Source organism: Gopherus evgoodei, chromosome 2 (genome assembly GCF_007399415.2).
Source record: "Gopherus evgoodei ecotype Sinaloan lineage chromosome 2, rGopEvg1_v1.p, whole genome shotgun sequence".
Lineage (NCBI taxonomy): Eukaryota > Metazoa > Chordata > Testudines > Testudinidae > Gopherus > Gopherus evgoodei.
The window spans coordinates 66,232,936-66,245,373 of record NC_044323.1 but is presented as its reverse complement, the minus strand read 5'-3'; positions in this window follow the sequence as shown (position 1 = coordinate 66,245,373).

Sequence of the window (12,438 nt, the reverse complement as noted above, 5' to 3'; positions counted from 1 at the left end):
TAGTAAAGGAAAATCATGCTTCACCAATCTACTAGAATTCTTTGAGGGGATCAACAATCATGTGGATAAGGGTGATTCAGTGGATATAGTGTACTTAGATTTTCAAAAAGACTTTGACAAGGTCCCTCACCAAATGCTCTTAAGTAAAAGTAAGATGGGAGGGTCCTCTCATGGATCACTAACTGGTTAAAAATAGGAAACAAAAAGTAGGAATAAATGGTCAGTTTTCAGAATGGAGAGAGGTAAATAATGGTGTCCCCCAGCGGTCTGTACTGCGATCAATAATGTTCAACATATTCATAAATAAGATGGAAAAAGTTAAACAGTGAGGTTGCAAAGTTTGCAGATGATACAAAACTACTCAAAAGCGACAAAGTGTCCTGTGGCACCTTATAGACTTAACAGACGTATTGGAGCGAATACCCACTTCATCAGATGCATGTAGTGGAAATTTCTAGAGGCAGATATAAATATGCAGGCAAGAATCAGTCTAGAGATAACAAGGTTAGTTCAATCAGGGAGGATGAGGCCCTCTTCCAGAGCAGACTGTGAAGAATTACAAAGGGATCTCATAAAACCGGGTGACTGGGCAACAAAATGGCAGATGAAATTCAATGTTGATAATGCAAAGTAATGCACATTGGAAAACATAATCCCAACTATACATATGAAATGATGAGGGCTAAATTAGCTGTTACCACTCAAGAAAGATGTTGGAGTCATTGTGGATAGTTCTCTACAAACATCCACTCAATGTGCAGTAGCAGTCAAAAATGCTAAAAGAATGTTGAGCATCATTAGGAAAAGCCAGAAAATATATTACCTCTACATAAATCCATGGTATGCCCACATCTTGAATACTGTGTGCAGATCTGGTTGCCCCATATCTCAAAAAAAGATATACTGGAATTGGAAAAGGTACAGAAAAGGCAACAAATTAATTAGGGGTATGGAACAGCTTCCATATGGGGAGAGATTAATAAGACTGGGACTTTTCATCTTGGAAAAGAGACGACTAAGGGGCGGATATGATAGAGGTCTATAAAATCATGACTGGTATGGAGAAAGTAAATACGGAAGTGTTATTTACTCCTTCTCATAACACAAGAACTAGGGGTCACCAAATGAAATTAATAGGCAGTAAGTTTAAAACAAACAAAAGAAAGTATTTCTTCGTGCAATGCACAGTCAACCTGTGGAACTCTTTGCCAGAGGATGTTGTGAAGGCCAACACTATAACAGGGTTCAAAAAAGAACAATTAAGTCCATGGAGGATAGGTCCATCAATGGCTATTAGCCAGGATGGGCAGGGTTGCAAAACCATGCGCTGAAGTGTCCTTAGCCTGTGTTTGCCAGATGCTGAGAAGGGACGAATGGCAATGGATCATTTGATGATTACCTGTTCTGTTCATTCCCTCCGAGTACCTGGCATTGGCCACTGTTGGAGGACAGGATACTGAGCTAGATAGACCATTGGTCTGACACGGTATGGCTGTTCTTATGTTCAATATAATTTTTCCCATAGTTTGTGCCTGGTAATTCTCAGTCTTTGTACAGTATTTTAACTCAATAAAATTTGTTTTCTAAGTGCACATCATGCATGTTCAAGCTATTTTTTAAAACTACAGTCAACATCTAAAAGCAATAATGCAATTTGCTGAACAGGGAGAAATAATCATACAACATCAAATGTCCATGTAATTTGGATAATCGCCGCTAAATTTAAATCACTCCATTTCATGCACAGAAAACATATTAGGTTTCAGAGTAGCAGCCGTGTTAGTCTGTATCCGCAAAAAAGAACAGGAGTACTTGTGGCACCTTAGAGAATAACAAATTTATTTGAGCATAAGCTTTTGTGGGCTACAGCCCATTTCAGCAGATGCATGGAATGGAACATATAGTAAAGAGATACACATATACACATACAGAGAACATGAAAAGGTGGGAGTTACCCAAGCAACTCTAAAAGGCTAATTAATTAAGATGAGCAATTATCAGTAGGAGAAAAAAACTTTTGTAGTGATAAGATGGTCTATTTCAGACAGTTTGACAAGAAGGTGTGAGGATACTTAACATGGGGAAATAGATTCAATGTGTGTAATGGCTCAGCCATTCCCAGTCTCTATTCAAGCCTAAATTGATGGTATCTAGTTTGCATATTAATGCAAGTTCAGCTGATTCTCGTTGGAGTCTGTTTTTGAAGCTTTTCTGTTGCAAGATTAGTCACTCAGTAACAGACTTAAAGGTGGCAGAGAGGTTGAAGTGTCCTACTACTGGTTTTTGAATGTTATGATTCCTGATGTCAGATTTGTGTCCATTTATTCTTTTGCATAGAGACTGTCTGGTTTAGCCAATGTACGTGGCAGAGGGGCATTGCTGGCACATGATGGCATATATCACATTGGTAGATGTGCAGGTGAACGAGCCCCTGATGGCGTGGCTGATGTGATTAGGTTCAGTGATGGTGTCACTTGAATAGATATGTGGACTGAGTTGGCATTGGGGTTTGTTGCAAGGACAGGTTCATGGGTTAGCATTTTTGTTCTGTGGTGTGTAGTTGCTGATGAGTATTTGCTTTAGGTTGTGGGGCTGTCTCCCAAGATCTGTGAGAATGAGGGATCATCTTTCAGGAAAGGTTGTAGATCTTTGATGATGCGCTGGAGAGGTTTTAGTTGGGGGCTGAAAGTAATGGCTAGTGGCGTTCCGTTATTTTCTTTGTTGGGACTGTCCTGTAGTAGGTGACTACTGGGTACTCTTCTGGCTCTGTCAGTCTGTTTTTTTTCACTTCAGCAGGTGTGTATTGTAGTTTTAAGAATGCTTGATAGAGATCTTATAGGTGCTTGGCTCCAATCCCTCAGACAGAGACATCTTGATTATCACTACAAAAGTTTTTTTTCTCCTGCTGATCTTAATTAATTAGCCTCTTAGAGTTGGTAGGGCAACTCCCATCTTTTCATGTTCTCTGTAAGTGTGTGTATATATATCCTTACTATATGGTCCATTCTATGCATCCGACGAAGTGGGCTGTAGCCCACAAAAGCTTATGCTCAAATAAATTTGTTAGTCTCTAAGGTGCCACAAGTACTCCTGTTCTTTTTGAGAAAACTTCTTGTATTTTTTTTCCACAATAACTGAAGAGTATTTATTTTAACATAATATTTTAAAAAAGGTCTATAAATAATAATAACTTATGGTACTTTACCGTGAGTTCATTCTGTACCCTGAGGCAAAGGTATGTTCCCAGACCGTAAATATTCCTTCATTTATTTGCTATTTTAATATAAACACTGTATTCTGGATAGTTAGCAACATTTGTTTGCAGATTTAATGGCACAGTATCTTTTCACTAACTGAGTATAAAGCTGGTCCTTAAAGCCTGTGCCTTACTAAGTTTCTCTGAATTAAAAAATAAGTCAACCAGCATTCTAGGAAAATAGTTGATATAGAGACTATATATGTTAAATAGTGAATTTCCACTGGAAAACGTGTTTGGTTGCACATGATGACCTACTTTGCTCTAATTGGATGCCAAACATTTACAAAGCTAAAAGAAGAAACAAATGTGAGTGAGAGGCATCTTTTTTCACACTCTTGCTATTAGCTTGGCCTAGAAACAAGCGTGATCAGTCACGCTGGTGGGTGGTTAAAGCAATATTCTATTAGCATTAGTTGCTGATGTTACAAATCTAGTTAACTAGTTCACTGGCCCCTATTTGAAAGAACTAAGGAGAGACTAATAAGATTTAGATCCTGAGTGATATTGAGGCTCCTAATTTTCACTGGTTTTAATGGAAGTTAGGACCCTTGTCATAAACATACAGCTAAGGGTAGCATAAAATCCCTCCTTTACCTGTAAAGGGTTAAAAAGCTCAGATAACCTGGTTGGTACCTGACCAAAGGACCAATAAGGGGAGAAAATATTTTCAAATCTGTGGGGGAAGGTTTTTGTTTTGTGTTCCTTTATTCTCTCCAGGTCAGCGATGAACCATGGCCGGGAAAATGCATCTCCCTAAGCCATATCTGAACTAAGCATCTAATATTACAGAAATAGTAAGATCAAGGAAATGCTGATTTTAAACTTATTTTAAGAACTTGATTGTTTTCAGTGTCCTAAAGACCCAGGGGGGTTGATCTGTGCTCACTTTGTAACAAATTGGTTAGGATATATTCCCAAGCCTCCCCAGGAAAGGGAGTGTACGGGCTTAGGGGGATATTTTGGGGGAGACAGGGCTCCAACTGGCCCTTCCTGAATGTTTGTTTAAATCACTTGGTGGTGGCAGCAATACCAAGGGCAAGGAAGGAATTTGTGCCTTGGGGAAGTTTTAAACCTAAGCTGGTAGAAATAAGCTGGGGGGGGGGTTCATGTAGGTGTAGGTCCCCACAGCTGTACCCCAGAGGTCAGAGTAAGGAAGGAACCCTGACAAGCCTAAATATCCATGAGGATCTGAGTTAAACCCTTGTACCAGGGTAAATAAAGAAAATTGAACCAGATTAATGAAAGGGGTGATTTAAAACTGATTTAATTAAATTGAAATTAATCAGGATCTTAAACTAGGCTAATGTGGTGTATATTAAATCAATTAGGAAATTGTTTAATCTAAACTGCAATAAACCACTTTGAAACCACAAAGAGTTTGCACCAGTTTAACTATATTGGTTTAAAACAATACCTTCAGTTAAACTGATGTCACTTCCTCCATGTAGACAAGGCTGAGGAAATATCATGCCAATAGGTACAATACATTTTTTTTTCAATGGATGCATTTTTCAGTCTCTTGCAGGATCAAAGTGATTATTAGAAAAATCTTGAAAAAACAGTTCTCTATTCTCTTATTGGGTTATAAGTACTATACTGAACATTTAAAAACCCTTTCTCTCGGAGCATTTGACCTCTTTACACTCTAGTGGTTTGCGTACACTATTTCCAAATCCTGAAATATTCAGAGGGCCAATTTTGGCAATGATTTCCACTCCAAGACACCTCATAGTCAGAGATTTTTATTACTTACCAGTACCCAAGTGCAATGGTTGAAATTTTCAAAGGAAAGTAGAGCTTTTGTCACACAAGTTCCACTCAAATGAACAGGACTTGTTTGGGTAAATCCCCTAGTTGACTTTGAAAACTCTCACTCATTATCCCAAGATAGCTGTGATGGGAGTGGAGAAGGGGAGAGAGGGCAAGGTTCCAATAATAAGATCGTATAATTGTTTAATTTAGTCGGTGTTAGCCCTCCTTGCCATTTAGAGGCTTGAAAGAGAGTGGACAGAGGCCAAGAAAGTGAAAGTGACTGCCCAGGTGCTGTGCTTGAAACCGGGACTATGGGGGCTGCCCGGGCACAGACAAGAAAAGGAATTGCTAGGTGAGGAGCCTGACTGACATTCCTGAAAAACCAATCATACTCAGTCTAGCCTGCAAATGGCTGGGTATCCAGTCCAAACAAGCATGGTATTTGGGGCAAGATAAGGGAATTGGCTTCCAGCTGCAGGAGATAAGGCCTCTCTGTTGCTTTGTGCAGTGTAGGCGAGAGAGCTCCAGTTTGCTTCTTAGCCAGAGGAGCATAATCAGCTACAAGCACCCAGCTTTACAGTAGTGTCCCCCCGCTTCAGATAGTTCTCCCCAAACCAATTTGGTTCTCAAAGGGAAGAGGCAGGGAGAGTAGCTAGATCTAGCAGGCACAGAGGCAAATTACCTTTCTGTGGTCAACAGATTCTAGTATGCAGTGGGACAGGCCTGTCTGCCACCTGTTATGCCTATGTCTTGAACAAGAAGCCAAGGGAAGACCAAATTTGAGCAACCCAGGGACTTGCTCCATGCCAGAGGGTGAGTTGTGTGCCTTGTAGTGGGCTGACATCACAACAGAGAAAACTGATTGCAGTTAGGAAAGGACTTCCAGGTGAGTTAAATCCTGGTCTGTGTGTGCTTGGAGCAGTGAAAGCTCAGCCAAAGGATGTGCTAATACCTCACTAGGCCAGTGATGCACCAGTCTGATGTGACTATTTTCACATTACATTTACCTTTCTTAAACCAGCAAACTTTTCACAGATTTTACTCACAGTTTAAGTCATGTCCAGTGCTGCTAATGGTGACGTGAGTCTCATTTAAGTGGGGCTGACTGCCAGTGCAAAAATTTTCATTAGCAACAGTCTACCTATACTGGTGACGGGAGTCAATTACCATGTTCTGCACCTCATCCATATGAGGAAAAAGTCTTCACAATTTAAGAGCTTTCTTTTGTTTGTTCTAAAAACCCCTGTCAGAGAAGGCAGTGGATATCTGTATTGTGCTAATGGTAACTAGCCAGAAACCATTTGCTAGTTAATTAATGGAAGGCCTATAAGAGTATTGCATCATACCCACAATACTAAATGAGCTCATGGTGAGTGATACAAAAGAAATGAGGAATATGTTTAGTTTAATATAGTACCAACACAAGGGTACCTTGAAAGCCATTCTTTTAAAAAGACATAAGAATTCATCAAAATTGTCTTTTCAAGTGTCTCACTTTTTCTAGTAACAGCCCATCCATTTATCACACAAAGCTTGAAGAACACTTTTCCAAAGTGAAACTGCTTCTTCAACACAATCAACAGGATGATTGGTGTTTCTCTTTAAATTCGTGCCCTTTAACTAGCAGAGGCTTCTTCCTGTTTCCTATCACTATAGGCTAAATAAACACTCCTGTTACTGGCCTGCATGTCTCTACGCTGCATGAATAATTCTTCCATTAAGATGGCTTCAGAGCAAATGAATTATAAATTACTATGTGGTATGAAAATGCTGGTGTTTCACTATTAGACCACTAAGCTGCAGAAGAAAGATGCCCAACTATTCATAAGTAAAGAATCACCACAAACAACTAGTTAGTGATGAGGCCAATGAACATAATATAGTGTAGCAATTCCATGGGGATTTTCGGACCATAAGAAATTTTTCCAGGTAGGTCAGACTTTTTACAACCATGTTGTATATGAATTTAAGATGTTCTGTGCTCGGTGTAATTAAAGGAAACCTGCACGCATGCCAACAGGCTAAAAGGTCACAAGGTAAGAAAATGTATTATTAATCTGATTAATTTTTTTTAATTACATCTTAGTTCTAAGGCTATTAGTGCAGATGGTCTCATATTGCTGAAATTATTTTTGTAATACTTTAGATGTAAATAACCAAGTACACTAAACAAGACATGGCCTTGTCCCTGTCTCAATCTGCATATACCATGGGATGCCAGAGGTGTGTGGGAAGGTGCTAATTACAAAAGCAAAATGATATGAAATGTCAAGTGGCCAGCTTGGTTTAACTTTCTGTTAATATTTAAGTTTGAGGGAGCAGGGTGTGAAAGGGATGGTATTTGTGATACAGGGAGAATATGCCCTATTGGTATAGTGTAAACCAGTTTAATGGCTTAAAAGCCATATAGGGAATCTATGTTTAAAGATTGACTTTTAATTGGGAAATGGAAAGCATGTTGGAAACTGGTTTCTGGCCTCTTCTTTAGGGCTCTAGCACTGCCAAAGGCACAGAATCTCACTTTTCAGGAAGATGATGGCTTCTCTCCAAACTAAGCTTTGAAATGCCAGTTCTGATCTCTTTAACACACCACATCCTGACATTTATTTATGTGGACAACTGCTTTGTTCCCGCTGCACTTCTGGTGTGAGCAAACCAGCAACTATTTTTCTTTAAAACAGCAACATCAGGCTGCCACATTGACCCATTTAAACTTACATTTGCTGTCTGTGGGAATTCTGGCTGTCAAATGCATAGCCCACACCTGATGCCTTCCCACAGCCAGCAAATATTTCTAATCAATTCTCCCAGAGTGCTGGGAGGTGGTGTGGTTAATTTTTCCAGGGGCTCCAACGTTGTCAGGGGTAGCAGGAAACCCCCATTTGTGGATGCTGTTAGATAGAGATGGTGCTGCCAGAAGAAAATGGTGCATCAGAGAACCGTATCTGGCCCCAGGAAAAGCAATAGGAGCTACAGGAATCAGTTATTACTGTGACAGGTGATAATAGAAAGCCCTAACTAACTAGCTCAGTGCTCTATGGCAGCAACCTGAACCCAAAGAGCAACTACCGCACAGGAAATTGCCAAGGTTGCTAGATAGTCCCATACCAATACACTACTAGCTAGCTCTTTATTACTGTGACACATCCTTTGGAAACAAGATGATTCAGGTGAAAGCAGTGGTATCCTACTATTTCTCCTTACTGTTCCCTACAGCATATTAGTAATTGACTGGGGGAGAAGTCAGTCCCAGAAAGGAAATTAGTAACGAATTTTCCATCCTCCATTCATTTGGAACATTGAAACCACTTTGGCCAAGAACTTGGGCAGAGGCCTGAAAGTAACCTCATCTTTATAAGACACTGTATAAGGGGAACCTGCCATGAAGGTCTGAATTTCCTCTACCTCTGAAACTGATATAATGGCTACTAAAAAGGCAATTTTCATCAATAGGAGGTTAAGGGAATAGGTTGCTGATGGCTGAAATTGGGGACTCATCAATACTGTTACTATGATATTGAGGTTCAGGGGAGAGGGGTTCTGCCAGGAGGAAAAACATGAATAGAGCCATTAAAGAATCTAGACCTTGTAGGGTGAGAAAATACATGGCACTGGCTAGGTGGGTAATGCACAGCTATCAGTACTGAATGAACACTTCTGTCGCTTACTGAAAGTCCAGACTGCTTCAGGGATAACAAATAGGTCAATAGTGCTGATACGGGTGTTAAAGGAACTGGTGCTGATATGCTCACATATAAAGCTAAGTGGAAGAGAGTTTTCTAAGTCATTCCAGCTAAGGGTTTCTTGCTTTGCAGCACAATGTTCTGAACTTTAGGTGAACAGACTCTTTTGGGTGATATCATCCAGCCAGGCATCTAGACAGTCAAGTGTAACAAAGCTGGATCTGGGTGTAGGATCTGTCAGCTAGATCACGTAAAACAGTGTTTCTCAACCAGACGTACATATTCCTCTGGGAGTATGCAGAGGTCTTCCGGGGGTACATCAACTCTTGCTCAATGTTTCTCAACATGTGGGCTGCGACCCCCCCCCAGGGAGGTAGTGGGATGAGTTTATGCATGTTGCAAGTGAAGGGCTGGTGTTAGGGGGTAGCAACTGCCCAGGACCCACGAAGCTAAGTTACATGCTTCAGCCTCAGGTAGCGGAGCTTGGGCTTGAGCCCCAGGTGGCAGAACTTTGGCCTCAGACTCCTGAAAGAGGTACAATAGTCCAGAAAGGTTGAGAACCATAGAGGCAAGGTACTGAGAGGTTCATCAGATCCAAATATGGGAACTGCTTGGCCACTGGCCAGAGGTCTCATGATCATCAACCCTGCCTCTTGCGTCAGTTTCCTCAAGTCCTTGAGTATCATGGAGATCAGGGGGCAGGAATACCTCAATCCTAGTATCCAGATGACAACAAAAGTGTCTGAGTGGAGCCCCTCACTCAAGCAGAACACTTGGCATTGCTTGTTCTAGTCTGTGGCAAATAAATAGGCCTAGAGCTCTGTTTGTGAAAGACTCTGTTAGTGAGTTCTGAATCTCTGGCAGATGCAGAAACAGTAGTGTGATCTGGTGGTAAATAGACGAGCTCCTCCCTGTCTCCTAACATAATGTGCTATCTGTTAGTAGCTGGCTTGTGGCTATCTGGGATGGAAGTAGGAAGGCTTTGAATGCCAAGTGGATGGCACTAAGCTCCAAGTGGTTTATGTGTAGTTGTGTGTCCTGCAGGGACCACAGAATCTGGAAGAAGGAAATTTCCTAAATTTGAAGGCGAGCCATCAGCTGCCAGGCTTCATAGGTGGAGGTGCAGACGCTACTCCGTTGTACACCTGAAGGTGGTCTTTCCACCAGTTTAACAAGAAGACTTCTTGAGGGACTGTGCCCAATACATCAATGTGGTGCCCGCTAATCTGCTGATTTGAACCGCCCATCTGTGGAGTGTAGGCTAAGTGTGACAAACTGTGTCACATAAGTTCTTGAGACCACTCTTCTCAATGTCTGAGGCATGCCCTCCTGGTGTCTAAGTGAGCTTTAAGTCAGTCGATGAGAGTCACTATAACTTGGAATCGCTCCTGGTAGAAGGTAAGCTTTACTGATCTAGAATCGAACACTGCTCCTATGAACTCTGTGCTTTAAGTTAGACTCATAGACTCATAGGTCAGAAGGGACCAATCTGATCATCTAGTCTGACCTCCTGCACAAGGCAGGCCACAGAACCCCACCCATCCAATTTTATAACAACCCCTAACCCAGGACAGAGTTATTGAAATCCTCAAAATTGGTTTGAAGACCTCAAGCTGCAGAGAAACCACCAGCAAGCGACCCGTGCCCTACGCTGCAGGGGAAAGCGAAAAACCTCTGCAGTCAGTGAGACTTCTTTTCAGTCTTTGAGGCCCAGAGTGGAAAAGATTTAAGATTATTTGAATCCTTTTGGGGTGATCTTCCTTGGATCAGGTATTAATGAATGTATGGGCCATGGTAAACCCTCATCTCGTCTTCTTAGAAGAGTTGCCACAACTATCAAGCAGTCGGTGCATATCCTCAGTACTGTGGAAAGACCAAAGGACAGGACTAGTAAGAGATCCATACTAGAAAACTGATGCATTTCCTGTGGGCAGGATGAACATATGTGAAAGAAGGCTATTCTTTGCTTTCCTCCTCCTGTCTTTCCAGAACCTGAGGCTGCACTAGTTGACCTGGCTGGGATGGTCTGTACTGCCTCTTTGGGGAAGGAGAATCTAATCATAGACTATTAGGGTTGGAAGGGACCTCAGGAGGTCATCTAGGCCAACCCCCTGCTCAGAGGACCAATCCCCAGATTTTCACCCCAGTTCCCCAAATGGCCCCCTCAAGGATTGAACTCGCAACCCTGGGTTTAGCAGGCCAATACTCATACGAATATGCAGGCTGGTCAGTAGATTTAGTAGGGACCACTGACACTCTTAGTACCAAGATTCCAGAGGAGCCCTTTTGCTGATTTTTAGCCTTAAGAATGTTGAGACTAAGATAAGTAAGAAGTTTTGTGACTGTTGTTTATCCACGTGGTAGGCACTGGAAGTTACTGGGCCGTGGCTCATCTCTGTAGTAGTGCTCCTTTATGCCTCTTGTTGTTGTTGATGCTAGAACGGACGTTGGTTGTTGGTACTGGACCCACCTGAACTGATGTGTTGCTGATACTGGAATGACTGGGGCTGACTCATCCATCGCTCATGGAGAGGGACTAACTGGAGGATTGTGGTCAAGTTGCATCTTTCCTTTCAAGACCTTGCATTGAAAGTTTGAGGAGGAACAACACTGGGCAGGCACCTCCACCTTTGAGTTTGCCGAGAGGAGCAACATATATAATATTACTCAGGAATATGTTCCTCCACCAGGCAAGAGAGGCATCGGAAGTGCTTGTCATTAAATGGCACTGAAGTTTTGAATGAGGGGACACATTTTCAACCCCAGGGATTTTACTTCTCCCATAATGCTGTACTGGGACGACACTAGCCTAAAGAGAGCTTATGAGCAGAGAACTATCTCTATAAACTAACCCTTGGAACAATTTACCAAGGTCATGGTGGATTCTCCATCACCAGTCATTTTTAAATCAAGATCAGCTGTTTTTCTAAGACATGTTCTAGGAGTTATTTTTGGGGAATTTCTATGACCTGTGTATACAAGTGGTCAGACAAGATGATCACAGTGGTCCTTTCTGGCTTTAGAATCTAACAACTAAAGTCTACTAACTAATAGTAGCACATGGTGCTGAGTAGCAGATGGACATGGCAAGGATTCTTTTTCACTGCTACAGGCAGCAAGAAGGAACTGAAGAATGGTTGGGCCTGCTCCACCCTTTATGCCCTTTGACTTGGAGGTGCAAGGACATTTAGGGCACAGGTATGGCCACCACGTGAAACTGATGGCCAAAAGCATCTGATCTCAAAAGCATGGAGTGTACAAACAGCATGAGTAGAATCCATATGAACAACAGCAAAAGAATTGATACGTAACTCTCCTACATGAATGTGGGGAAGCAAATGCAAGATGGATCTTGGTGACCTCTGTTTCCATTTATCTTTAAGAAGGGATGTGAGTGTACTGCAGGAAAAGTAAGTGAGTGTGTGTCTTTTCTGTAATAATTGAGTCCTGTATGATTCCTTTTCAAGGAGTCCTCTCTTTTGCATGGATGCTGAGAAAATCAGTAAGCTCATTATCAAGCTTAAGAGAAGTCTTCAACAAACAAATCACATGCTTATTTAAATATCTTAAATCATACCACAGTAGATTTATGAACACCTCGGGCCTCAATGGAGGTTGTTCATAACTCTGAACAAAACATTATGGTTGTTCTTTCAAAAGTTTACAACTGAACATTGACTTGATACAGCTTTGAAACTTTACTATACAGCTTTCCCTTTATTTTTTTTAGTAGTTTACATTTAA